The 24,667-nt window shown below is 40.8% G+C and overlaps 1 protein-coding gene across 6 annotated transcripts in view; it reads left to right on the forward strand.

The window, feature by feature from the left end:
- The first annotated feature begins 1,887 nt into the window (after positions 1-1,887).
- The window catches only part of ps (RNA-binding protein Nova-1-like protein passilla), a 309,810-nt gene continuing 287,030 nt past the window's right edge, over positions 1,888-24,667 (forward strand). For 4 of the 6 annotated variants that reach the window (XM_073961668.1, XM_073961679.1, XM_073961689.1 and 1 more), the window contains exon 1: positions 1,888-2,073. The gene's annotated coding sequence lies outside the window, so the exon portion shown is untranslated. Of the gene's footprint in view, positions 2,079-24,667 lie in introns of all 6 variants that reach the window. The other 2 variants (XM_073961671.1, XM_073961696.1) reach the window with 1 other exon arrangement.

The raw sequence follows: 24,667 nt of genomic DNA on the forward strand, positions 1-24,667 counted from the left end.
ATTTTTAAAAAATCCACGTTTGTTTGCCTCTTTGTATGGTCCAAAAAATTTTTAAAAAATCCACGTTTGTTTGCCTCTTTGTATGGTCCAAAAAATCTTTAAAAAATCCACGTTTGTTTGCCTCTTTGTATGGTCCAAAAAATCCACGTTTGTTTGCCTCTTTGTATTGTCCAAAAAATCTTTAAAAAATCCACGTTTGTTTGCCTCTTTGTATGGTCCAAAAAATCCACGTTTGTTTGCCTCTTTGTATTGTCCAAAAAATCTTTAAAAAATCCACGTTTGTTTGCCTCTTTGTATTGTCCAAAAAATCTTTAAAAAATCCACGTTTGTTTGCCTCTTTGTATGGTCCAAAAAATCTATAAAAAATCCCTGCCTCTTTGTATGGTCCAAAAAATCTTTAAAAAATCCACGTTTGTTTGCCTCTTTGTATGGTCCAAAAAATCTTTAAAAAATCCACGTTTGTTTGCCTCTTTGTATGGTCCAAAAAATCTTTAAAAAATCCACGTTTGTTTGCCTCTTTGTTTGATCCAAAAAATCTTTAAAAAATCCACGTTTATTTGCCTCTTTGTATGATCCAAAAAATCTTTAAAAAATCCACGTTTGTTTGCCTCTTTGGATGGTCCAAAAAATCTTTAAAAAATCCACGTTTGTTTGCCTCTTTGTATGGTCCAAAAATTTTTAAAAAATCCACGTTTGTTTGCCTCTTTGTATGGTCCAAAAAATCTTTAAAAAATCCACGTTTGTTTGTCTCTTTGGATGGTCCAAAAAAATCGTTAAAAAATCCACGTTTGTTTGCCTCTTCGTATGGTCAAAAAAAAATTTTAAAAAATCCACGTTTGTTTGCCTCTTTGTATGGTCCAAAAAATCTTTAAAAAATCCACGTTTACATGCCTCTTTGTATGGTCCAAAAATCTTCAAAAAATCCACGTTTGTTTGCCTCTTGTATGGTCCAAAAAATCTTCAAAAAATCCACGTTTGTTTGCCTCTTTGTATGGTCCAAAAAACTTTAAAAAATCCACGTTTGTTTGCCTCTTTGTATGGTCCAAAAAATCTTTAAAAAATCCACGTTTGTTTGCCTCTTGTATGGTCCAAAAAATCTTCAAAAAATCCACGTTTGTTTGCCTCTTTGTATGGTCCAAAAAAAACTTTAAAAAATCCACGTTTGTTAGCCTCTTTGTATGGTCCAAAAATCTTTAAATATTTCACGTTTGCTTGCCTCTTTTTATTGGTCGAAAAAATCTTTAAAAAATCCACGACTGTGCGCCTCTTTGGATGGTCCAAAAAATCGTTAATAATTTATGTTTGTACGCCTCTTTGGATAGTCCAAAAAATCTTAAAAAATCCACGTTTGTATGCCTCTTTGGATGGTCCAAAAAATCTTTAAAAAATCCATGTTTGTATGCCTCTTTGGATTGTCCAAAATATCTTTAAAAAATACCGATTATTTTTTGTCTCTTTTGGGTGGTACAAGGAATCCTTATAAAATCCATATAAGAATTTTTAGATTATTGTTATTAAAAGTTTTAACTAACTAACAGTCCATGACAATTTATTTTTAAATAAAGCACCTGCGGTTTTAACATGACGATAACATATATGTAGAACCAATGTTAAATGAGAGACCGTAAGCTCTCTCCATGTCTCTCTGTATTATAACTGTGATACATGGAAAACATTACTCCCATTTTCCTTTCCGTTTTGTGATTACCCCCAGACAAAAGTTTCTTGCAAAACGGTTTTATTTTTGCATCCATGTCATGTCGAATATAAACAACCTTGAATCAGGTATGGGGTTTAGCAGCAGTAGCTCGGAAAGCTTATCAGCAACTACTCTCACGAGACATGACTGCAAAATGAATGTCAGAAATGTAATGTAACAAATCCAATAGTTGATGATATTCTCGGCTGCAGACCATAGACTTGTATTACAAGTTTGCACAAAACTTTGACACTGAACAGTCGTTGTCAGAAGCCAATCAGAAGCTACACACCATTCAACTCATAACAAATTTCCAACAATACAAAACGAAAATCATTTTCAGGAAAATACAAAAATAAATCGCAAATAATAAAGTAAGGTGACGCATGAGGAAATGCAATTGAAAAATTAAAACGAAAAAAAGGATAAGAGAAAATATTAAAGTGAATTTAATTACAAAAAAAGGATTATTATCCCTTACAAAGCATTGTGCTTAGCACCGGAGGAAATGCAAAAAATTTGTATATTGTTGTCACTATAAACCGGAAACGTAACGAAAAAATATCTGAAGCAATAACAAACAAAAGTTTTATTACTTGGCCATCGAAACAAAAGCTCTTGGCCATGGACCAGTAGTGTTTTACGAAAATAAAATAACTAAATTTATAAACAAACAAAAATAACTGCAAGCTTAAACAATAATAACAACAACAACTACCCACAACAGGAAAATAATCATTGCAACACTTCATCGATTTCCATTGATTATTTTGTGCAAAACTTTTGCTCTTGTTGCAACGCAAAAACAAATAAACAAAACTTAACAAACAACGGAGATTTTGCTCTTCTATAAGCTACAACAACAACAAAACAGCTCAAAAAAGCTTTCTTCTCCTACAAATTCGTAGAGAATTAATTAAAAGAGAAAAATAATCATTAACTAGAAGCTTTATTACTTATTATTATCACAAAGAGACGTTTAGGCTCTTCATTCAAATAAAGGTGAATATAAAAACTAATATAAATATAGAACAATTAATTAATTAATAGATTAAACTTTAATTATAAATATGTTTTGTAATTTATATTTATTAGAAATTTTTACAACTACAAATTAGTGTGTATATTGTCTAATTTAATTTTTATGTACGAATTTTGTCCTATGGACAAGGTGGAGATTGTAGCTCATTTTCTGTCTTAACCCTTGAACTGCAACAAAGAATTGAAATTCAATTATTACCCGAATTCAAGTCACTGTTATCTGATATGTAAACTTATATCGTCATAAATATGTTTGTGTTCCAAAGAAAACATATCGCACCTGTTCAACAAAAGGGTAGTAACTAAAAATGTTCTATTTTTCAGTAGAGAAAAAATTGTTAATACATCAATAGTTGCTCTGAAGAGTGGCATTTTTGACGAAAGATGAGATAAAATAATGTGAGGTTCTTACAGTGAGTGGAGTTGACCATTATCTATAGTTTTTTTTTGAAAAGAAATGAAAATTTCAAAATGTTGAGTTACTACCTTTTTGTTGAACAGGTGAGAGTTTGAGTTTATACCTTATGAAGATATTCTTTGCGAATTATGGGGTAGAATATAATTGTTGGAATATTCGAAAATATAGCAAAACAAGTAAGAACGACCGGGTCGAACTTACTATACCCTCCACCACGAGTTGTATTGAAGTAAAACTGAACAAATAGTTTCCTTTCGTTTATGAAGAATACTAAATATCAAATTTCGGTAAAACAATGTGGCTAACTTTCATAATACCGAAATTCGGGAGGTACCGTTCTATGGGCGCTATATAAAAGCTTAGACCTGTACGGACAAACTTTGGAGGGAACGTTTTGTACGACCAATGAAGACTAAATACCAAATTTCAGCCATTTTGGTGGAATACTGAAGCCACAACCTTTAAAATACCGAAAATCGTGAGGTACACTTCTATGGGGGTAATATGAAGGCGTAAACCTACACCTACTAATTTCAGATAGAGAGTTCTGCACCCCTAACGAAAACGAAATACCAAATGTCAGCCATTGAAGCCACAACCTTTAAAATACCGAAAATCGGAAAGTACACTTCTATGGGGGTAATATGAAGGCGTGGAACTATATCTACAAATTTCGGATGAAAAGTTTTGCATCCCCAACGAAGACTTAATACCAAATTTCAGCCATTTCGATGGATTATTGTGGCCTTGAATCTTGAAAATACCGAAAATCGGGAGGTACCGTTCTATGGGGGCTATATGAAGGCGTGGACCTGTACCGACACATTTCTGGGAAAAAGTTTTACACCACCAACAAATACTAAATAAAAAATTTCAGTCATTTCGGTGGAATATTGAAGCCACAACCTTTAAAATACCGAAAATCGTGAAGTACTCTTCAATGGGGGTAATATGATGGCGTGGAGCTATACCTACAAATTTCGGGTGAAAAGTTTTGCAACCCCAACGAAGACTTAATACCAAATTTCAGCCATTTCGATGGATTATTGTGGCCTTGAACCTTGAAAATACCGAAAATCGGGAAATGGGGGCTATATGAAGGCGTGGTCCTGTACCGACACATTTCTGGGGAAAAGTTTTAAACCACCAATAAAGACTAAATAAAAAATGTCAGTCATTTCGTGGAATATTGAAACCAAAACCTTTAAAATACCGAAAATCGGGAAGTACTCTTCAATGGGGGTAATATGAAGGCGTGGAACTATACCTACAAATTTCGGGTGAAAAGTTTTGCACCCCCAACGAAGACTAAATACCAAATTTCATCCATTTCGATGGATTATTGTGGCCTTGAACCTTGAAAATACCGAAAATCGGGAGGTACCGTTCTATGGGGGCTATATGAAGGAAAAGTTTTATACCACCAACAAAGACTAAATAAACAATTTCATCCGTTTCGGAGAAATATTGAGGCCACAACCTTTAAAATACCGAAAATCGGGAGGTACCGTTCTATGGGCGTGGACCTATACCGACACAATTCTGGGAAAAGTTGTATACCACAAAATAAAGACTAAAAACCAAATTTTAGCTATTTCGGTGGAATATTGAGGCTACAACCTTCAAAATACCGAAAATCGGGAGGTACCGTTCTATGGGGGCTATATAAAGGCGTGGACCTATACTGACAAAATTCATATGGAAAGTTTTATACCCCAAATGAAAACTAAATGCCAAATTTCAGCAATTTCGGAGAAATATTTAGGCCACAACCTTCAAAATACCGAAAATCGGGAGGTACCGTTCTATGGGGGCTATATGAAGCGTGGACCTATACCGACACAATTATGGGGAAAAGTTTTATACCCCAAATGAAGACTAAATACCAAATTTCAGCCATTTCGGAGAAATATTGAGGCCACAACCTTTAAAATACCGAAAATCGGGAGGTACCGTTCTATGGGGGCTATATGAAGGCGTGGACCTATACGGACAAAATTCATATGGAAAGTTTTATACCCCAAATGAAGACTAAATACCAAATTTCAGCAATTTCGGTGAAATATTGAGGCCACAATCTTCAAAACACCGCAAATCGGGAGGTACCGTTCTATGGGGCCTATATGAAGGCGTGAACCTATACTGACAAAATTCATATGGAAAGTTTTATGCCCCAAATGAAGATTAAATACCAAATTTCAGCCATTTCGGTGAAATATTGAGGCCACCACCTTCAAAATACCGAAAATCGGGAGGAAAAGTTGTATATACCTAACGAAGTCTAAGTACCAAATTTCAGCCATTTGGTTGTGATAATGAAGCAAAAAAAAAAATCTTCTGGGAACGAAAATCGTTGACCACGCAATTTTTTCATGATTTGCTGGAATAAAAATATGTCAATCGGTCCCCAGTCAGGGGTGTACGGCGGATGATGAAGATTCCTGGGTAGGAAGGGGTCCTATCCACCATATGGTGATTGGGATTGCTCTCAAGGTAACTTACTTACTTAGTTGGCCCTTTACAGAACATTTGTTTCATAGACCGAACTATGAAAAGATCTCCATTTCTCTCTGTTTATTGCTTTTTGAAATACCGCGCCTTTTCGTCTCTTCATCCACTTGTTTGCACCATCTATTCCTTGGCCTGCCAATTCTGCGTGCACCGCCAATCGGCCCGTATTTATACGCCTTTTTAGCGGGTTCATCATCGCTCATTCTTATTATATGACCTAGCCAAGGCAATCGCTGCATCACGATACGTTTAACTATATTGATGTCGTTGTATAACAGATACAGCTCGTGGTTCATACGACGTAGATATTCACCGTCAACGCAGATTGGTCCGTAGATCTTTCGAAGAATTTTTCTCTCAAACACGCCAAGCACTGCCTTGCGCAAGTACCCAGGCTTCGGAACCATACATCAGCACGGGTAGTATCAGTGTTTTGTAAAGCGTTATTTTTGTTTGACGAGCTGTGGCTTTGTTTTTGAAGAGGTTACTTAAGCCAAAGTAGCATCTGTTGGCCAATACAAGTCTTCTTTTTATTTCACAACTGATGTCGTTTGTTGTGTTTACGGAGGTGCCGAGGTAGACGAAGTCTTTTACTAGCTCAATATTATAGGAACCAACTTCCACAGTCGGTCGAGCTCAGTGGACGTATTGCGCGTCGACACCATCAACTTGATCTTCTCACCGTTTACCGCCAGACCCACTTTAACATATTCTCCTTCGACCTTCATAAAGGTATCAGTTACTTCTTTTACTGATCGTCCCATAATATCTATATCATCAGCATAAGCAAGTAACATGTGGCTATTGGTGTAGATTGTGCCACTTCTTTTGACGTTTGCTTCTCGTATAACCTTTTCTAGAAGGATGTTTAAAAGATCACACGAAAGGCTGTCTCCCTGCCTGAAACCTCTTTTGGTACAAAACTCTTGGGAAAGGTTCTTTCCTATTTTAACTGAGGACCTCGTGTCAGTTAAAGTCATTTTACAAAGCCGGATGAGCTTTGCGGGGATACCAAATTCAGACATTGCTAGGAATACCTTTGAACGCAGCGGGCTGTCGAAGGCTGCTTTATAATCGACAAAAAGGTGGTAGGTGTCGATCTGCATCTTTTGGGTCTTCTCCAGGATTTGTCGCAGGGTAAATATCTGGTTAATGGTGGACTTGCCAGTCTAAAGCCGCATTGGTGTGGTTCACTTATCTAGTTGACCATAGGCTTTAGTCGTTCGCACAATATTCCTGACACGATCTTGTAGGCAATAGGGAGTATACTTATGCCCCTATAGTTAGAGCATACAGTCTTATCTCCCTTCTTGTGGACGGGGCACAGGATACTCAGGTTCCAATCGTCGGGTACTCGTTCTTCCTGCCAAATGGTGCTAAACAGCTCGGCTGGTAAGCCATCGGCTCCTGCTGCCTTATTATTCTTCAGCCGATTTATTGCTGTCTTTACCTCATTTTGGCTGGGCGGTATACATTCAATACCATCTTCTGGGATTGGGACTGTGGTTTCTTCGTCGTCTTCGCTGCTATTGGATACCAACAGTTTTGAAAAATGTTCTTTCCATATCCTGAACAACACTTTCTGTATCAGTTACCAAATAACCTTGCTGATCTCTACAGCAGGATGTGCCTGTACCTAAGCCATCAGTTTGATGCTTAACTCTTTGGTAGAATTTTCGGACTTCATTCTGGCTCCTGTACATCTCGATTTTTTCACACTCCCGCTTTTCCATTTCTCTCTTTTTCCTGCGGAAAAGAAGTTTCTCCTCTCTCCTTTTCTCCCTGTATCTCTCTCGTGCTCTACGCGTTGCTACGGATTGTAAAGTAGCCCTATATGCCGCATTTTTCTCTTCGGTGGCAGCACGACACTCCTGATCATACTATGGATTCCTTGGTGGAGGTCTCTGGTATCAAAATTCTGATTTTGCGGCTGTTTGCATGGAGTGGGCAATGGTTTGCCATTGTCCTGATATGTTATCAGGACGTGGAGTGTTTTGATTAAGCAGTTGGGCCAGTTGAGTGGAATATGCTGTGGCTATCTGTTGTGATTGCAGCTTACCGATGTCTAACTTTCGTGTAGTGTCTGTTCGTACTTTGTTTGCTACGTTTAAGCGGGTGAGTACCTTTGCTGCAACAAGGTAGTGGTCCGAATCAATGTTTGCGCCTCGGAACGATCGTACATCCAACACGTTCGATGAATGTCTTCCATCTCTCACAACATGATCAATTTGATTTCTTGTTTTTTGATCTGTAGACAGCCAGGTGCCCTTATGAATATCGAGATGATTAAATCTGGTACTGCTAACTACCATGTTCTTTGCAGCTGCAAAGTCTATCAGCGTAATACCATTGTTAGATGTTTCACTGTGGAGACTGAATTTCCCTACTGTTGGGCCAAAGATATTCTCCTTTCCAATTTTGGCATTAAAATCGCCTAGAATGATTTTAATGTCATGGGCAGGGCAACGGTCATATGTTTCTTCTATGCGCTCGTAAAATATATCTTTGGTCTGTTCGTCCTTTTCTTCAGTGGGAGCATGAGCGCAAATAAAGCTGATGTTGAAGAATTTTGCTTTTAATCGAATTGCAGCGAGTCTTTCATTCACTGTGGTGAAGCTGGAGACCAGATGTTTTAACCTCCGACTAACTACGAATCCGCAACCAAACTCATGCTTTACGTCATGGCAGCTATAATACTGTGCGTCACCTTTAGGTGTTGTTGTGACGCCTTTCCCAATCCATCGTATTTCCTGTATGGCAGTAATATCGGCCTTGTACTTTTCAAGTACGTCTGCCAATGCGAAGACTGCACCTTCTCTATAAAGAGTGCGAACATTCCAGGTGCAGATTCGCAGATCATGGTCCTTAAAACGTTTGCGGGGTTCGTCAACTTTAGATAGAAGGCTGTTTTTTCTAGGCTGTTTTTTCATAGAAGGCTGTTTTTTCTAGGAGACCCAAACCCAAGTTTTTAACGTTTTTATGGGTGAACGCGCGGTACATGTTAGCTCACTACCTTCAACGGGTGTTAAAGGCAGCTACCCCAGGTGACACCACGGGGAGGTCAGTGTCCACTTGAGATGAAAAAGGGACCAAGATAAATCCTGGGCTTTGCCATGTTAAAGCCGGTCAGGACCGTTCCTTGGTATCTTCCATCCCCTACGTCTCCCGGAGCAGCCATCTAGTAATATCGGTGACAGCTTTACTGGAAGACCGTCACTCTGCAGTGAGCCGTTATAAATGTGGGACTTAGTGATTTTCATCCCTAACTAGCCCAGTGATAGGAGGGAGGTCGTTCTACGACGAGAGACCATATCTTAGATTTCCATCATCAAGGTTCCAAGAGTTTTTTCCATGTGCTTTTTCCATGTAGATCTCGAGAAGTTTGCCGACGTAGTAGCACAATGGTGGCCGGACAGTTTCGTCAACTGGTATTGTAGCTGCCATGACATAAAGCATGAGTTTGGTTTCGGATTTGTAGTTGGTCGGAGGTTAAAACACCTGGTCTCCAACTTCACACCAGTGAATGAAAGACTTGCTACAATTCGAATAAAAGCTAAATTCTTTAACATCAGCTTTATCTGCGCTCATGCTCCAACCGAAGACAAGGACGAACAGACCAAAAATATATTCTACGAGCGCTTAGAAGAAACATATCACCGTTGTCCTGCCCATGACATTAAAATTGTTCTAGGCGATTTTAATGCCAAAATTGGAAAGGAGAATATCTTTGGCCCAACAGTCGGGAAATTCAGTCTCCACAGTGAAACATCTGACAATGGTATGAGGCTGATGGACTTCGCAGCTGCAAAAAACATGGTAGTCAGCAGCACCAGATTTCAACAGCTTGACATCCATAAGGCCACCTGGCTGTCTCCAGATCAGAAAACAAGAAATCAAATTGATCACGTTGTGATAGATGGAAGACATTCATCGAGCGTGTTGGATGTGCGTTCGTTCCGAAGGGCAAACATAGACTCGGACCACTACCTTGTTGCAGCAAAGGTACGTTCCCGGTTAAACGTAGCAAACAAAGTACGAACAGACACAACACGAAAGTTAGATATCGGTAAGCTGCAATCACAACATATAGCCACAGCCTATTCAACTCAACTAGCCCAATTACTTAATCAAAGCATTCCTCATCCCGATAACATATCAGGACAATGGCAAACCATGCAAACAGCCGCAAAATCAGTACTTGGATTCTCTGGTATCCAAGGAATCCATGGTATGACCAGGAGTGTCGTGCTGCTACCGAAGAGAAAAATGCGGCATATAGGGCTATTTTACAATCAGTGGCAACGCGTAGCGCACGAGAGAGGTTTCGGGAGGAAAGGAGAGAGGAGAAACGTCTTTTCCGCAGGAAAAAGAGAGAGATGGAAAAGCGGGAGTGTGAACAAATCGAGATGTACAGGAGACAGAATGAAGTCCGAAAATTCTACCAAAGAGTGAAAAATCAAACTGATGGTTTTGGCACTGCCACATCCTCCTGTAGAGACCAGAATGGTAATTTAGTAACTGATACAGTTAGTGTGCTAAGGATATGGAAAGAGAATTTTTCCAAATCGTTGGTATCCAATAGTAGCAAAGTCGACGAAGATACCACAGATCCAATTCCGCCCAGCCAAGATGAGGTAAAGTCAGTAATAAATCGGCTGAAGAAAAATAAGGCAGCAGGAGCCGATGGCTTACCAGCCGAGCTATTCAAAACCGGAGGCGACACGCTGATAAGGAATTCATCAGCTAGTTAGCGCCATCTGGCAGGAAGAACGAGTACCCGACGATTGGAACCTGAGTATCCTGTGCCCCGTCCACAAGAAGGGAGATAAGACTGTATGCTCTAGCTATAAGGGGCATAGGTCTACTCCCTTTTGCCTACAAGATCGTGTCAGGGATATTGTGCTAACGACTAAAGCCTATGGTCAACGAGATAATTGGACCATACCAATGCGGCTTTAGATCTGGCAAGTCCACCATTGACCAGATATTTACCCTGCGGCAAATCCTGGGGAAGACCCAAGACATGCAGATCGACACCTAACACCTTTTTGTGGGTTATAAAGCCATGTCTGAATTTGGTATCCCCACAAAGCTCATCCGGCTTTGTAAAATGACTTTAACTGATACGAGGTCCTCAGTTAAAATAGGTAAGAACCTCTCCGATGAGTTTGGTACCAAAAGAGGTTTCAGACAAGGAGACAGCCTTTCGTGTGATCTTCTTAACATCCTGCTGGAAAAGGTTATACGAGAGGCACACGTCAAAAGAAGTGGCACAATCTACACCAATAGCCACATATTACTTGCTTATGCTGATGATATAGACATTATGGGCCGATCAGTAAAATAAGTAACTGATACCTTTATGAAGGTCGAACGAGAATCTGCTCTGGCGGTAAATGGTGAGAAGACTAAGTTGATGGTGTCGACGCGCAATGCGTCCATTGAGCTCGGACCAACTGTGGAAGTTGGTTCATATAATATTGAGGTAGTAAAAGACTTCGTCTACCTCGGCACCTCCGTAAACAAAACAAACGACATCAGTTGTGAAATAAAAAGAAGAATTGTATTGGTCAACAGATGCTACTTTGGCTTAAGAAAGCAATTCAAAAACAAAGCCACAACTCGTCAAACAAAAATAACACTATACAAAACGCTGATACTACCAGTGCTAATGTATGGCTCCGAAGCATGGGTACTTGCGCAAGCAGACATGGCAGTGCTTGGTGTGTTTGAGAGAAAAATTCTTCGAAAAATCTTCGACCCAATCTGCGTTGACGATGAATATCGACGTCGCATGAACCACGAGCTGTTCTGTTATACAACGACATCAATATAGTTAAACGTATCGAGATGCAGCGATTGCGTTGGCTAGGCCATATCATAAGAATGAGCAGTGCTTGGTGTGTTTGAGAGAAAAATTCTTCGAAAAATCTTCGACCCAATCTGCGTTGACGGTGAATATCGACGTCGCATGAACCACGAGCTGTTCTGTTATACAACGACATCAATATAGTTAAACGTATCGAGATGCAGCGATTGCGTTGGCTAGGCCATATCATAAGAATGAGCGATGATGAACCCGCTGAAAAGGCGTATAAATACGGACCGCTTGGCGGTACACGCAGAATTGGCAGGCCAAGGAATAGATGGCGCAAACAAGTGGATGATGAGATGAAAAGGCGCGGTATTCCAGAGTGTAAAGCAACAAATAGAGAGGAATGGAGATCTCTTCTTAGTTCGGCCTATAGAACAAATGTTCTGTAATGGGCCAGTAAGTAAGTTATGTAGTCATTAACAATGACTTCAAGTGTTATGGACCGTAACTAACTTTTTACAACTTTGTAATAAAGGCCAATCTTAAATCCGTTATTACTTTCAATCCATCTATGTGACATTGTAAAGAAGCATTTTGTGAGTCACCAATGCTTGCACCTACTTAAGCAATAAGTCTTGACTTAAACATTGATAAAATGAAAAAATTTGTCTACAAAAGCCTAAACTGACAAACGGTCTCCACCAAACAAACAAAATAGCTTCTAAAAACAATACCCTCCCCCAGAAAAAGTACACAAACAAACGGAGAAATAAAAACAAAATCATTCATAATTTCAACATAAATTCATTCATTCGTATAAACAAAACCTATGACGATAACCGATTCGATGCCAATGGTTTGACTGCACCAAACACGCCTTATTTGGTCAAGAAAATCATAATAAAGTGGAAACATTGAAAACAAAGAGACACTCTTTGGTTGAAATAACAGCATAGCTCAGCAAATGGCCCATTGCCTAGCAAAGAAATTGTTTAAAGTATTGTTGTTGTAATGCCGGCATCTATGACGGCTAGGTTTCAATAAGAATTTCCCTTTATGTAAGTAAGTATGCTAAGCATACACTTTACAGTAAGCAGTATTAATCAGTACTGTCATCAACCACACACCCCTTATTTACTCTTTACTTTGCCCAACTTATGCCATAGCCGCCTTTGTTTTGGTTCACTATACAACACCAAGTCCACCTAACCCAACCCAAATCCACATGCAATAATAATGCATTACTTGACTCTGTGGTTGTCTTTGCCTCTATTTTCCTCAATTTGCCATGTGACGTCTAGCATTATACTGCGCCAACGTAATCGTCATTGTGTGTAAGTGTATGTATGTGTAGTACCGCTACTTACTTCAAGTTTACACCCACTATCTGATGTATGTTTGTAAGTCAAAACAAAAAATTGTCACTCTATCCTCCTTGCACCACCACCACCATCCCATCGCCCCCTCTTGCAACTTCCTCGCTCATTGACAGCAGATATCAATGTTAACTCATAGACACAGAAGCTTTTAGCTTTATTATGCAGTTATTACTGTTATTGTTGCTGCCTCCAACCAACTGATGTGTCGTCTCTGTAATGCTGCTGGGCCAGCAATTTTATATTACACACGATTTTGACCGACTTTTAACTGTGACTGACTGCTGACTGATTTTTTGTTTTGAAAAATAAAATTAGCATGGAAATGTTTTATAATATTTAACGAGTAAGAGAGTGGAAATAGATTGAGAGAGAGCTAGAGATGGGATACAGCAGAATTACATTATTTGTTGGACTTTTGATTTGTAATGCAACTGCCAAGTGTTAAATGAGTTTAAATGATGATTCTGTTGGTCATAAAACAGTGGTAGCAGTTCGGTTTGGGAAATGGGAAATAATTTTAATGGGGCCATTAGAGGCAGATCACGGTACTCTTGAACAATGTTTAAATGAAAGGAGCGTACACCTGGGAAGTTTTTGCGGATTCTGAAACAGCAATGCTCATAGATGAGAAAAATCTAATAAGAAGAACAAATCGCGGGAGGGATTTTTAAATAAATCGCGGTAAAAGGTCACATTTTTAGGTTTATTTTAGGTTTTCGCGATGTTACTTGGATACCGCAAGTCCTATCGGAATGGGACTAAAGAAAATGTTGTATCTGTGAAAATTCTCTAGAGGATTGACCGTTATGATTTGTTCCTAGGTTTTTACCATTTTTTGAGATATAGAAGTTCAGGTCATATTTTTAGGTTTTTTTTTTAGGTTTTGACGATTTGCTTGAAAACGGTAAGTCTTATCGAAATGGGACTACAAAAATCTTATACTTACTTACTTAGCTGGCCCATTACAGAACATTTGTTCCATAGACCGAACTAAGAAAAGATCTCCAATTATCTCTGTTTAGTGCTTCGCTTTTTGGAATACCGCGCCTTGTCATCTCTTCATCCACTTGTTTGCGCCATCTATTTTTTGGCCTGCCAATTCTGCGTGCGCCGCATTCTTATTATATGGCCTAGCCAACGCAATCGCTGCATCTCGATATGTTTAACTATATTGATGTCGTTGTATAGCAGATACAGCTCGTGGTGCATACGACGTGGATATTCACCGTCAACGCAGATTGGTCCGTAGATCTTTCGAAGAATTTTTCTCTCAAACACGCCAAACACTGCCTTATCTGCTTGCGCAAGTACCGAGGCTTCGGAACAATACATCAGCACGGGTAATATCAGTGTTTTGTAAAGCGTTATTTTTGTTTGACGAGCTGTGGCTTTGTTTTTAAAGTGCTTACTTAAGCCAAAGTAGCATCTGTTGACCAATACAATTCTCCTTTTTATTTCACAACTGATGTCGTTTGTTGTGTTTACGGCGGTGCCGAGGTAGACGAAGTTTTTAACTACCTCAAAATTATATGAACCAACTTCAACAGTTGGTCCGATCTCAATGGACGCATTGCGCGTCGACACCATCAACTTGGTCTTCTCGCCATTTACCGCCAGACCCACTTTAGCAGATTCTACTTCGACCTTCATAAAGGTATCGGTTACTTCTTTTACTGATCGTCCCATGATGTCTATATCATCAGCATAAGCAAGTAACATGTGGCTATTGGTGTAGATTGTGCCACTTCTTTTGACGTTTGCCTCTTGTATAACCTTTTCTAGCAGGATGTTGGAAATATAACACGAAAGGCTGTCTCCTTGTCTGAAACCTCTTTTGGTACAAAATTCTTGGGAAAGGTTCTTTCCTACTTTAACTGAAGATCTTGTGTCAGTTAAAGCCGAATGAGCTTTGCGGGGACACGAAATTCAGACATGGCCTGGAATACCTTTGAACGTAGTGGGCTGCTTTATAATCGACAAAAAGGTGGAAAGTGTCGATCTGCATCTCTTGGGTCTTGTCCAGGATTTGCCGCAGGGTAAATATCTGGTCAATGGGGGACTTGCCAGGTCTAAAGCCAAATTATCTCGTTGGCCATAGGCTTTAGTCGTTCGCACAATATCCCTAACATGATCTTGTATGCAATCGGGAGTAGACTTATGCCCCTATAGTTAGATCATACAGTCTTATCTCCTTCCTTGTGGACGGATCACAGAATACTCAAGTTCCAATCGTCGGGTACTCGTTCTTCCTGCCAGATGATGTTAACTAGCTGTTGAATACACCTTATCAGGGTGTCTCCTCCGGTTTTGAACAGCTCGGTTGGTAAACCATCGGATCCTGGTGCCTTATTATTCTTCTGGGCGGTATACATACAATACCATCTTCTGGGATTGAATCTGTGGTATCTTCGTCGTCTTCGCTGCTATTGGATACGAACAGGTTTGAAAAATGTTCTTTCCATATCCTGAGTACACTATCAGTATCAGGTACCAAATTACCTTGCTGGTCTCTACAGGAGGAGGTGCCTGTAAGAAAGCCACCTTTGGTGGAATTTTACGGACTTCATTCTGGCTCCTGTATATCTCGATTTTTTCACACTCCCGCTTTTCCACCTCTCTCTTTTTCCTGCGGTAAAGACGATTCTCATCTCTCCTTTTCTCCCGATACCTCTCTCGTGCGCCACGCGTTGCTACGGATTGTAAAGTATCCCTATATACATTTTTCTCTTCGGTGGCAGCACGACACTCCTGATCATACCATGGATTCCTTGGTGAAGGTCTCTGGTATCCATGTATTGTTGTTGTTGTAGCAACGCATATATGTTCGTTCATGTATTATTATTTCAGTTATCAAGTTCCCCTGTATCCAGACTCAAGAATTCTGCAACCTGGACTGGTTGCGTCCATAAAGAATGAGGATACAGGTGAGTGGGGTTAGCTGGGCAGTTGAATAAATGCAGAGTATCGTGTGGTCCCAATCCACATGCCGGGCATGTGTTGGGTATCGTGGCGTCAATTCGGGCCCAATACGAATTGAGGCGACTGCATCGTCCGGATCTTAACCGAGCTAAAACCACTCGTGTTTGCCTTGGCAGCTGGCGTTCTTCTGCTGCGATGGATGGGGGATGGTTTCCAAGTACGACATTCACACTGTATCTTCGTACTGCTTGCGCCATGTTGTTGCGAATGCGATTCAAGCCTGCCTGATAGGCTCGTTGATCTAGCGGTTCTCTTTTATACCTTTGGACCTCTCTCTCTAGATCATGAAGGTCTCTCCTGACGTGCCTGGGTGGGGGGAGCCTGTCCATTAAATCGTGACAGGGATGCTCACTGCGGTAACACCCTAGCAGGTACTGCATCGACAACATCTTATTGTGCTGACGCACCGGTAAAACCTTCGCCTCCTCATGAAGATGGCCCACTGGTGTCATGAGGAGGCACCCTGTTGCAGTCCTCAGTGCGGCATTCTGGCAGGTTTAAATCTTCTTCCACTGCGATGCGCTAACCTTTGCGGACCACGCTGACGCCGCATAGCTTACCACAGACCGGCCTATTGCATTGTAGGTGGTCAACAAGGTTTCTTTGTCAGGACCCCAAGTGCTGCCGGCCAGCGAGTTGAGAACCTTGTTCCTTCTTCTGATCTTATTGCAAATAGCTGTGGCATGCGCGGACAACTTGAACATGCTAACGAACGTTACACCCAGTATTTTAGGGTAGTTAGTGCTCGGAATCAGTACACCATCAACCAATATGTTCAGTGGGATCCTCATCTCAGCCGTCCATGTGGTGAACAGCGTGGCTGTGGATTTAGCGGCGGATATTTTCATATTCCCCAGATGGAAGAACTGCACTAGGTCAGCTATGTAGACATTTAACCTATCACATATGTCATCGACGATAGGACCCCACGCCAAGATCGTACAATCATCCGAATACATCACGATCTCTATGCCGTCTGGAGGGTGTGGAATTTCAGAAAGGTAGAGGTTAAACAGTTCCGGAGATATCACCCCTTCTTAGGGAACTCCCTGTTTCACTCTACGGGTTTTGGACTTCTTGTTTCTGAATTCTACAAACGACTGGCGTCCACACATATATTTGATTACCCAACGTTTCAAACATGCCTGGAGATTAGTCGTCTCTATATCCTCGAACAGCTTGGCATGGTTGACGGTATCGAAGGCCTTCGATAGGTCAAGAGCCACCATGACTGTTCGGTCGCACGGCCTTTTCTGGTTCGGTCCTCTACTGGCGTCTAATGCTGTTGTAGTACTATGCATTTTCCGAAATCCATGTTGATGTTGGGCAACTGTGAAACAGCCTCTCATCGTGGGGAGGAGTAGCGCCTCTAGGATCTTTGCTACTGGCGACAGGAGTGAGATCGGCCTGTACGATTCACCTCTGCTGGCATCCTTGCCAGGCTTCAGTAGCGGGACCACCCTGCCAACTTTCCAGGCATCCGGTACAACATGGGTGGATAACGATAGGTTGAGAACACTTGTTAAATACTCAACTCCAGGTTCATCCAGCTGCTTAAGCATTACCATCGATATTCGTTCGGCGTAGCACACTTCTCTTCGCCCTATCACTCTCGGGGTGCTCTATGAACTGCCGGTTAAAATAACACGCTCACCTCTTTGGGTCAGTTACTGTCACGCCGTAACAGTAGCAGCCGTTCTGTCATCCGTCTTTTCCGGACTCGAAAGTGATTTAACCGTTGCCCACAATTTACTTATTCCTGCACCAATGTTGCATTGCTTCAGATGATCTAGCCACTTTTTCCGCTTATGTTCGCCCACTATCCTGTTGACTTCAAAATTAAGTTCTCTAACTCTTGGGTCTTCGGGGTTCGTACGACGAAGCTCATCACGTTCATTTGCTAGTCCCGTCGCCTCTGCCGGGAAATTTGGTCATATTTCGGGTATTCGACCAGCAGGTATGTAGCGAACGGCTGCTTTAGTGATGATGTCTCGGAAAGTTCTCTCAGCTACCCAAGGATCTGAGGGAGTGGGCAATTGTCTGAAGCGGTGATTGGTAAATTCTCTGAAACCTTGCCAATCAGCTTTCCCATGGTTCAGGAAAGTACGGAGTTCAGAGGTTATGAAGTCGGGTGGTCTATTTACGGAGACGATGATAGGGAGGTGGTCCGAACTAAGGGAAATGACGGATTGCGAGGATACGTCATTTATCAGACCTGGTGCCACAATGGTGATATATGGCGAGCTGCGGCAGTTTCCTCTAATCCTCGTAGGAGCGTCTTCATTCACCGTGCAAAACGTGGAGCTATCGATTTGCTCTGCCAGCGCTGTACCCCCTACACATTAAGCAGCTCTACCTCGGCAGTACTGGACAGACTGGTGTATTAGGAAGGCAAGTCCTCCTCCTCCGCTTCTTGTGCGATCCTTCCGCAAAACGTTGTAACCATCACAACGTAAGCTACAGGTGGCGGTGAGCTTTGTTTCCTGGATCGCGGCGACCATGATGTTTTTCCGACTCATAAAGTCCACAAGGTCAGTGAAACCTTATTGCGGAGACCGTTGCAATTGAATTGCAGTAATGATGCATTTCCGGGCCGTTGAACAACAACATGTGGTGTTAGATGCTGCATTTGTTGTTGTTGTTGGGGAGACTGCGGGGGCGTCTCGTATTCCGACGATGACGAAGAGTCAGACGACGACGTAGAAGACACACTGGGTGATGTGCTGACGCAGCAAGCAGCAACTGTCGCTGTAATCCCGGGTGCTACTAAGGCCAGAGCACCCACGAAAATGCACCCATTCCATACATCCATTACATCTCACCATTGTTGACATGTGGTGGATGCGGATCTGGCAAACGGAACAGATCCATACATTACCGGAGTTCATTTCTATCCCGGCGCGGAACAGAAAAGCTCGGAGCAGGCATTCCGGGATAAATTGCCGCTCCCGTGGTGAAAAAATACACGAACACAAACACATATTTGTTGAGGTGACGGCCCCTGGTCGAAGATTCCTCCGAGTCAATCCCGTGCATAGAACCGGCTGTCGACGGATTGCGGCTGTATGCATGGAGTGGGCACTGCTTTGCCATTGCGCTGATATGTTTTTGGGATGAGGAGTGCTTTGATTAAGCAATTGGGCTATTTGAGTGGAATATGCTGTGGCTATCTGTTGTGACTTAACCACAAAAGTATAGACTTAACCACAAAAGAATTCCTGAATTCCTTAAACTACACTTAAACAAAAATTGTTCAACTTTTGTGAGGGAAGTACTCGAAGGAGTGGAGGCGGAGTGTCTCAGGGTATATAGAACTACCAACTAAAAAAATTCCTCATTATATTCCTTCGTCATAAATTCCATCTGTAGAACATTCCAAAATGATTCTTGAACTGGCATTAAATTACACTTAAACAAAAATTGTTCAACTTTTGTGAGGGAGGTACTCGAAATCTTAATGTTGATATACGATCTTCCTACCCTGTCACACCTTCGGGGTGTTCGTGCTTTGGCCGTTGGTGTTTCATAAAATCAATGCTGTTGGAGAGAGGTCTTGAGCGGTCACTTTGGTGGCTCATCTCTCGCCGCAGAAAGGGTTGTTCACGTCCATTAATTGCGAAGCCAAACCAGGAGTCTTGAAATCTGAAATCTTAAAATTGAAATACGATCTTCTTACTCGAAGAAGTGGAGGGGTATTATCTCAGGAAGTATGGATTTGCCCACTAAAAAAAGTTCCTCATTGTATTCAGGACCACAATGACTAACTTCGCTTTAAATTCCAAAACGATTTCTGGACAGTTCTTAAACTTCGCCCTAATGGAGTGGACCGATGTAGTCATCCCCGAATTTGATCTATGTATGTTTAGAACAAACATGTTGAAGCCTTGGAAATTTGTTGAATCCTTCGACTTTAAAATATTTGAACCTTTGGATTTGGTCATAACATAAGCCGTAACATTGGGGGGTATAAAAACTACGTTTTTCCTAGAAATCATTCAAAACCTATATTTTTGTAAGTCCACTAAGGGAAAATTTATTTTGGTTTTTATAATACCCATACTTTTCCATGTCATAAATCCATTCCACTGTAACCGAACGACAAACAATAAATTTCAATGATGAGTCTGATGAGGATAGAGGGAAGCACATAATTCACCAGATTCGCAAATTGAATGAGTTTTGGGGTTAGAAACGGCTAGCTTACACAGCTGGCTAGTAGCTGCTAGCTATAGCTGTCAGTAGTGAATAGATTGATGGTTGAACTGCCATTATTATTCACTTGCTTTAATTTACACTGGCTGCTCGGCACAAGGGAGCGGGTTACACTTGTGGACTTAACTGGTCATGAGTGTATAAGGGGAAACTAAATTATACAGATGCAAGTATAGAAACCTACAATGCATGCGTATGTGTAACAACATTGTATGCAGTTAAATTATTTACTACAAATGTAACTACACTCTGCTATTCCTCTGTGGTTCTATCAGTGTATGCGTGTGTGTATTTGTGCATTTACACAAGAGCTCACTTATTTTTGATGGATGTGCAAGGAATAGAAATATCTGTGAGGAACTTGAATTCTATAGCAGTTCATTTTTATTTAATTGTTGTTCTGCTTGTGATTCTTCTCCTGCTCGTTCTTGTGCTTGTTCTTCTTTCGTCTTTTTTTGTATTTTAGAGAACTGTGTTAAATACTCAACGGTAAATTAGGTTAGTAATTGTTTCAAATAACCGCACATTAGTACAACACACTTTGACATAGTTTGACTGCCAGAGGAAATTGTGAAATGAGAGCAGGATTATTATTTTGTTGGATTGTTGTTTTCTTTTCAGTTCTCAGTGTATGCACTCATCGATGCCGAATGGAGCACACATAAGGACACCATTAAAAATTGAAGAAAATTAATTGAATATTTGTGCAAAATTAAACGGGGAGTATTAAACAGCTTTAACCAAATTTATGGATGTTGTGTGGGAGCGTATGATTAACATTGTAAATTATACGCTCCCCTAATAAATACGTAAAATAGCTTTCTGCACCTTTACAATAGGTAAACTAGAAACTTTTATTAGTAAGGTAATTCGACTTAATCTCAGTTTCTGGCCCTAAAAAGTTTTCTTTTACAAATATAATCAGAAGCTAATGGACAACTAACGGACATATTTAAAACCGGTAGAGGATGCTTTGATAATTGGTACAATTTTAATACTGTTTTGTTTCAACACAAATTGGGCAACATTCCAACAACAAAATAAAGCGGTAGCTGGGGTACAAAAGTGGAGCCAACGAAAAGAGGAAAAAAGACACAACAATATAAAAAAAAACTAAAAACACTAACTAAACACTAACACTTTTGAGTTACCGACCGATATCGGACTTTTAATAAGAACAGTTTTCTTTTATTAATTTTAAAAGCGCAAAAATTTCAAGTGATTTTTTATTACAAAAATGTTCAAAATATTTTACATTAATTTATTGAAGTAGTAGCGCTGAATACAACTACGCGCTCGAATAACGAAATTCAACTATAAATATGTAACTTAAATTACAACAACAAAAATGCGACCAGTGACACCTTCAAAAGGTGTTACCATATAAACAAGTAAAAAAGTATCAGTCGGCTTTGTCTACAGAGATATACCCTCAGCCTGTGTATATTGAAATTTATTTTTCCCAAAAAACGTATGTATTCAGGGGTTTTACAAATTTTGGGCGTTTGAACCGACAAAAATGTTGATTATGATAAAAGATCAAAAGTTTTGCGGAGGCGATACTAAAAAGAATGGATCTCCAGCCACTACATATGGTGCCATAGGGATGTTTTACACCCTTCGGGCTGTTTGCTAAAGAAGTATGGACTTGTCCCTGAAAAAACTTTTACCATCGTAATTGAGGCAGCGAATGCAAGTTGCTTCAACAAAAATAAAAGTGATTCCATATCAGGTCTAAAAGTGAACTTATCCGAAATTTTGTGTGGGAGGTACCGTATTTGAAACTAATCTATATCTGGTAGATATATTAGGATGTGTAAAGTATGGACCTCCCTTCAAGAGTTACCCTACGAACAATTTGTCCGAACATTTTTGAACTTTTGTGGGGGAGGTACCTGAAGGAGTGGACCGATATGGCTTATCTTCGAACTAAAACTATGTTTGGACAAAATATTACTAAGGCCAAATTTTGGATTGAATCGGCAGATCCGTTCGAGAGTTATCTTGCGCTCCAACCACCTCACGTCGGTGTCATAGGGGTTTTTTGCAACTTTCAGGCTATTTCCTCAGGAAGTATGGACTTTCCTCTGCTGAAACTTGTACCGCCGTATGGGGGGCAGTGAATTCAAGTTGCTGAAACAAAAATTAAAGCGATTCGAGAGATGGCCCTAAACTGAACTTTTCCGAAATTTTGTGTGGGAGGTACCCGAAGGAGTGGACCGATTGACAAAATATTACTAAGGCCAAATTTTGGATTGAATAGGCAGATCCGTTCGAGAGTTATCTTGCACTCCAACCACCTCACGTCGGTGTCATAGGGGTTTTTTGCAACTTTCAGGCTATTTCCTCAGGAAGTATGGACTTTCCTCTGCTGAAACTTGTACCGTCGTATGGGGGGCAGTGAATTCAAGTTGCTGAAACAAAAATTAAAGCGATTCGAGAGATGGCCCTAAACTGAACTTTTCCGAAATTTTGTGTGGGAGGTACCCGAAGGAGTGGACCGATTGAGTCCATATTGAAATCTTATCTAAGTCCGGTACACATATCACGATGGGCAAAGTATGGACCCAATCGGTTACTCCCTTTAAGAGTTATCGTGCGCACAAATTTTCCGAACATTTTCGAACTTTTGTGGCGGAGGTACCGGAAGGAGTGGACCGATATAGCGCATCTTCGAACTTAAACAAAGTTTAGGCAAAATATTACGAGAGCCAAAATTGAACCGAATCGGTTCATCCGTTCGAGAGTTATCGTGCGCTCCAGCCAGCCAGACAGACAGACGGACGGACATTGCTCAATCGACTCCAGATTGCCTGAAACACATTTCGTCCAAACATAATTGGGGTCTAAAACCATTATGTCGATGAGACATATGTATATACCCTCGTTAGCATAAATGCTGGTGGTATAAAAATAGATCCTTCGACAAAGGGTTACCAGATAGGTCCCGCCGCCTGCTCGTCTGGAATTAACGGCGTTTCACGAACGTGAACATCCCGGCCCCGTTCAGTTCAGAATGACAAGTTCTGAAACAACTCGAGCAACAAAAACAAAAAAAAACAGAGAAATTAAAATAAATGGTGCGGCTCTTTGTCACTATTACCAATTTCAAATTATACATCTAGCGATCAAAGAAGGATTCCGTACTCGACATCAGTGTAATCTTCTAGGTCTGCTATCAACCATTTGACTTCTGATACAGGATTGGCAGGATTGGTGTTGTAAAACTCGTCTTGTCTTCATTCGCAAAAGTCTTCCTTCTGTTAATGGCTGGCATACTGGTATTTTTGTCCTCAGAGCATCTAGATTCCATACCATATAAGCCTTTAGACGGATGAGCTTCACCTTTGGCAATATTATTGGACAAATGATTTCCTCATCAGACGTACTAGGTCGATTTTGAGAAAAAAAAACTTTCGAAAAGATATTCAATTTCACTTAAGAAGAACGAGGTCCACTATTTATAAAGGCTTTGGAAGATCGAGGTCCTTGCCTGGAAGATAAACAGAACGAACTAGGCCCTTTCATTAATTGGGATTCAGATGAACTAGGTCCCCTTCTCTTTAATGGCGACATTATATCAACTGATCGTATATCAACATTATCTTCTTCACAATATCTAATTTGTGGACTGTATTTGAAAAAAATAATGCAGTTTATTTTTTACCAAAGTGCAACACAAAAACCAGAGCATTCGATTCAGAAAAGTTCGAGAATGTTCGGAAAAAATTTGCGCACGATAACTCATGAAGGTTGTTACCGATTTGATCCATATATTGCACATCATGAAATTTCTACCAGACTTAGATGAGGTTACAATATGGACTCAATCGATCCAGTACGCTTTTATTTTTATGTTATAATTACTTGTATTCACCGCCCTCCATAGGACTGCACAAATTTCATAAGGGACAAGTCCATACTCCCTGAGAAAATAGCCTGAAAGATGTAAAAAACCCCTATGACACCATGTGTAGTGGTTGGAGTGCAAGAAAACTCTCGAACGGATCTGCTGATTCGGTCCAAAATTTGGTCTTCGTAATATTTTGTTCAAACTTACTTTAAATTCGCAGATAAGCCATATCGGTTCACTCCTTCAGATACCACCCCCATAAATGTTCAAAAATGTTCGACCTCCTCTGGACCTTCGTCCACCCTCTCCGAACTTCGGAACAACCTCCTCTGGACCTCCGTCCACCCTCTCCGAACTTCGGAACAACTTCCTCTGGACCTCCGTCCACCTTCTCCGAACTTCGGAACAACCTCCTTTGGACCTCCGACCACCCTCTCCGAACTTCGGAACAACCTCCTCTTGACCTCCGACCAACCTCCTCCGAACTTCGGAACAACCTCCTCTGGACCTCCGACCACTCTCTCCGAACTTCGGAACAACCTCCTCTGGACCTCTGACCACCCTCTCCGAACTTCGGAACAACCTCCTCTGGACCTCTGACCACCCTCTTTGAACTTCATAACAACCTCCTCTGGACCTCCGACCACCCTCCTATAAACTTCGGAACAACCTCCTCTGCACCTCCGACCATCCTCTCCGAACTTCGGAACAACCTCCTCTGGACCTTCGTCCATCCTCTCCGAACTTCGGAACAACCAAC

This window comes from Musca autumnalis, unplaced genomic scaffold (assembly GCF_047663935.1).
Source record: "Musca autumnalis isolate F117 unplaced genomic scaffold, ASM4766393v1 scaffold_1, whole genome shotgun sequence".
Classification (NCBI taxonomy): domain Eukaryota; kingdom Metazoa; phylum Arthropoda; class Insecta; order Diptera; family Muscidae; genus Musca; species Musca autumnalis.